The sequence below is a fragment of the Babylonia areolata genome, chromosome 3, assembly GCF_041734735.1.
Source record: "Babylonia areolata isolate BAREFJ2019XMU chromosome 3, ASM4173473v1, whole genome shotgun sequence".
In the NCBI taxonomy this organism is placed as follows: domain Eukaryota; kingdom Metazoa; phylum Mollusca; class Gastropoda; order Neogastropoda; family Buccinidae; genus Babylonia; species Babylonia areolata.
This window is the reverse complement of record NC_134878.1, coordinates 26,776,231-26,781,230: the sequence shown is the minus strand read 5'-3', so window position 1 is coordinate 26,781,230 and position 5,000 is coordinate 26,776,231. Positions and strand designations below refer to the sequence as shown.

General features: G+C 42.5%; 1 protein-coding gene across 1 annotated transcript in view; it reads right to left on the bottom strand.

The window, feature by feature from the left end:
* LOC143280269 (putative defense protein 3) overlaps positions 1-5,000 on the bottom strand; it is a 10,311-nt gene that overhangs the window by 390 nt on the left and 4,921 nt on the right. The gene's annotated exons all lie outside the window — the stretch shown is intronic.

The following is a 5,000-nucleotide window of genomic DNA, read 5'->3' as shown; positions in this document are numbered from 1 at the left end:
ATACCAGGTGTGTCTAGGACAGTGAAGAGATACCAGCTGTGTCTAGGACAGTGACGAGATACCAGGTGTGTCTAGGACAGTGAAGAGATACCAGCTGTGTCTAGGACAGTGAAGAGATACCAGCTGTGTCTAGGACAGTGATGAGATGTCAGCTGTGTCTAGGACTAGGTACAGTGAAGAGATACCAGCTGTGTCTAGGACAGTGACGAGATACCAGCTGTGTCTAGGACAGTGAAGAGATACCAGCTGTGTCTAGGACAGTGACGAGATACCAGCTGTGTCTAGGACAGTGACGAGATACCAGCTGTGTCTAGGACAGTGATGAGATGTCAGCTATGTCTAGGACTAGGTACAGTGAAAAGATAAACCAGCTGTGTCTAGGACAGTGAAGAGATACCAGCTGTGTCTAGGACTAGGCACAGTGAAGAGATACCAAGTGTGTCTAGGACAGTGACGAGATACCAGCTGTGTCTAGGACTAGGCACAGTGAAGAGATACCAGGTGTGTCTAGGACAGTAACGAGATACCAGCTGTGTTCAGGACAGTGAAGAGATACCAGCTGTGTCTAGGACTAGGCACAGTGAAGAGATACCAGCTGTGTCTAGGACAGTGAAGAGATACCAGCTGTGTCTAGGACAATGAAGAGATACCAGATGTGTATAGGACCGTGACGAGATACCAGCTGTGTCTAGGACAGTGAAGAGATACCGGCTGTGTCTAGGACAGTGAAGAGATACCAGCTGTGTCCAGGACAGTGACGAGATACCAGGTGTGTCTAGGACAGTGACGAGATACCAGGTGTGTCTAGGACAGTGAAGAGATACCAGCTGTGTCTAGGATAGTGACGAGATACCAGGTGTGTCTAGGACAGTGACGAGATCCCAGCTGTGTCTAGGACAGTGACGAGATACCAGCTGTGTCTAGGACAGTGAAGAGATACCAGCTGTGTCTAGGACAGTAACGAGATACCAGGTGTGTCTAGGACAGTGAAGAGATACCAGCTGTGTCTAGGACAGTGACGAGATACCAGCTGTGTCTAGGACAGTGAAGAGATACCAGCTGTGTCTAGGACAGTGAAGAGATACCAGCTGTGTCTAGGACTCGGCATAGGTAGGAAGGACCCAATTCTCAACTTACGCCCTTTTAAATTTACCCAATGGAAGCCGAAGGAACTGATTCAAATCTGGGTGTAATGAAGAAGGGAACACAGTGTCTTTCCCAAGGACATAACCAAACGGAGCTTTGAGGTCTGACAAACTGCTGTGCCCATTTCGTTTCCCTTGGTCCGGCCAACGCACGTTTGATTGTGTTTGTGTTGTGTTGTGTTGTGTTGTGCTGTGTTGTTTAGTACTGTGTGGCGTTGCGTTGTGCTGCGTTGTGTTGTATAGTCCTGTGTTGTGTTGTGTTGTGTTGTGTTATGTTGTGTTGTATAGTGCTGTGTGGCGTTGCGTTGCGTTGCGTTGTGTTGTGTTGCGTTGTGTTGTATAGTGTTGCGTTGTGTTGTATAGTGTTGTGTTGTGTTGTATAGTGTTGTGTTGTGTTGTATAGTGTTGCGTTGTGTTGTATAGTGTTGTGTTGTGTTGTGTTGTGTTGTATAGTGCTGTGTGGCGTTGCATTGTGTTGTGTTGTGTTGTATAGTGCTGTGCTGTGTTGTGTTGTGTTATGTTGTGTTGTATAGTGCTGTGTGGCGTTGCGTTGCGTTGCGTTGTGTTGTGTTGCGTTGTGTTGTATAGTGTTGTGTTGTGTTGTGTTGTGTTGTGTTGTTTAGTGCTGTATGGCGTTGCGTTGTACTGCGTTGTGTTGCATAGTGTTGTGTTGCGTTGCGTTGTGTTGTATAGTGTTGTGTTGTGTTGTGTTGTATAGTGCTGTGTTGTGTTGTGTTGTATAGTGCTGTGTGGCGTTGCATTGTGTTGTGTTGTGTTGTATAGTGCTGTGTTGTGTTGTGTTGTGTTATGTTGTGTTGTATAGTGCTGTGTGGCGTTGCGTTGCGTTGCGTTGTGTTGTATAGTGTTGTGTTGTGTTGTGTTGTGTTGTGTTGTGTTGTTTAGTGCTGTATGGCGTTGCGTTGTACTGCGTTGTGTTGTGTTGCGTTGTGTTGTATAGTGTTGTGTTGTGTTGTGTTGTATAGTGTTGTGTTGCGTTGTGTTGTATAGTGTTGTGTTGTGTTGTGTTGTATAGTGTTGTGTTGCGTTGTGTTGTATAGTGTTGTGTTGTGTTGTGTTGTGTTGTGTTGTATAGTGCTGTGTGGCGTTGCATTGTGTTGTGTTGTGTTGTATAGTGCTGTGTTGCAATGTGTTGTATAGTGTTGTGTTGCGTTGTGTTGTATAGTGTTGTGTTGTGTTTTATAGTGCTGTGTGGCGTTGCGTTGTGTTGTGTTGTATAGTGCTGTGTTGCGTTGTGTTGTATAGTGTTGTGTTGTGTTGTGTTTTATAGTGTTGTGTTGCGTTGTGTTTTATAGTGTTGTGTTGCGTTGCGTTGTGTTGTGTTGTATTGTGTTGATTTGTGTTGTGTTCAGTTGCGTTGCGTTGTGTTGTGTTGCGTTGCGTTATGCTGTGTTGTGTCGTCATACCTAATTGGAATTCAGTGTATCTGAGTCTTTTTCATATATGTTTTATTGTATCGTATGGTATCAAATTATGCTGTATTTGTACAGAACTGAACTGTTATGTGTCATATTGTGTGGCGTGGCGTGGCGTGCTGTTGTGCTGTGTTGTTTAGCTTTGTGCTGCATTGCACTGTACTGTGTTGTATTCCTTCATGTAGGACTGTATTACATCAGCGTCTTGACAAACGCGCGCCACCACACACACACACACACACACACACACACACACACACACACACACACACACACACACACACACACACACACACACACACACACTCGCGCATAAGCTCACAGAGAGGAAGGAAGACAGCTTTACAGACAGATAAACAGATAGACAGACAGACAGGCAGACAGACAGACAGAGGGTGCGTCAGAGAGAGAGAGAGAGAGAGAGAGAGAGAGACAGACAGACAGACAGACAGAGACAGACAGACAGAGAGACAGAGACAGAGAGAGACGGAGACAGAGAAACAGACAGAGAATCACAGAGAAACACAGAGACGAAGAGAAGGAGAAATCACATCAGGGGAATCATTCTAATTTCTTTGGCTTAAAATTTGTACATTAGTACATAACAAAAAAACAACAACACACACACATCAAAATCGATTGTCAAAAAATGAATAACCAAAAAACAAAAGAAAGACAGGACAAAGACATTTTAATGTGAAAAAGGATATGTGAAACAAAGCAAAAAACAAACAATGAAAACAATAACAACAAGGATACCCCGGCCCATAAAAAACAGTTACTATGAACTGACATGTTAAAGCTTTCATGGGAAAATATTTCATACCTTTCAACAATTTGTAAATACAGATATGGGACATATGATATATATATATTCATTATTATGCTTGTGTGTACTGTAATACTACATACTGTAATACTGACATGTTAAGTTCGCAAACAGAACCATTCATAAAGAGCAATTTTTAAACAGCAACACTCCCCCCAAAAAAATCTTGCGCAGAAATTATTTTTTCACAAACTTAATCAAGAAGAAAACAGAATTAATCTTGAAAAAAAAAAAATCGAAGAGAAATAACAGTAGTTACAGCAGTTAGAAGCGACTGTTTTCTATAAACCAAACATAAACAGCACTAACTACAAACAGCTATAATCGCTAAAAATCTGGCATGTAGATTACATTTTCACAAATTTATTCACGAATGAAATCGAAAAAATTATCGAACATAAACAGCTGTTCTTACAATAGTGAGCAAGGGATATTTTCAAAAAACGACAGATCATGCGTGACAAACAGTAACGTGACAAATAATAATGACAATTGACTGAGGAAGCCACACTCCCAGAACAATTGACTGAGGAAGCCACACTCCCAGAAAAAAAAGCTGGGAATTCAAACTGTATGCTTAAAAAAAAAAGACAACGGGGAAGACAGAAGAAGAAAGAAAAACAAAGGAAGGGAGGAAGAGAGAAGTGTATGATGACGTTCGTTAGAGCCAATGGTACACCTAACAAAGAAAGGGAGGAAGAGAGAAGTGTATGATGAGGTTCGTTAGATCCAATGGTACAGCTAACAAAGGAAGAGAGAAGTGTATGATGACGTTCGTTAGACCCAATGGTAACCTAACAAAGGAAGAGAGAAGTGTATGATGACGTTCGTTAGACCCAACGGCACACCTAACAAAGGAAGAGAGAAGTGTATGATGACGTTCGTTAGACCCAGCGGCACAGCTAACAAAGAAAGGGAGGAAGAGAGAAGTGTATGATGACGTTCGTTAGACCCAACGGCACACCTAACAAAGAAAGGGAGGAAGAGAGAAGTGTATGATGACGTTCGTTAGATCCAATGGTACAGCTAACAAAGGAAGAGAGAAGTGTATGATGACGTTCGTTAGATCCAATGGTACACCTAACAAAGAAAGGGAGGAAGAGAGAAGTGTATGATGACGTTCGTTAGATCCAATGGTACAGCTAACAAAGGAAGAGAGAAGTGTATGATGACGTTCGTTAGACCCAATGGTAACCTAACAAAGGAAGAGAGAAGTGTATGATGACGTTCGTTAGACCCAACGGCACACCTAACAAAGGAAGAGAGAAGTGTATGATGACGTTCGTTAGATCCAATGTCACAGCTAACAAAGAAAGGGAGGAAGACAGAAGTGTATGATGACGTTCGTTAGATCCAATGGCACAGCTAACAAAGAAACAGCAGAGGTAATCAAAAAGTTATATACAACAGTTACTCACGAAATGTTCTGCGATATACTTTGTACTGTACCACACGATTGGGGTCCCAAAAAAGATTTAAAACTGAAATCACTCACACGAAGACCACGTATTAACCCCCCATCCCTCCACCCCTCCATACCCCTCCAAAAAAAGCAACAAACAACAACAACAACAACAAAAACAACAACCCCCC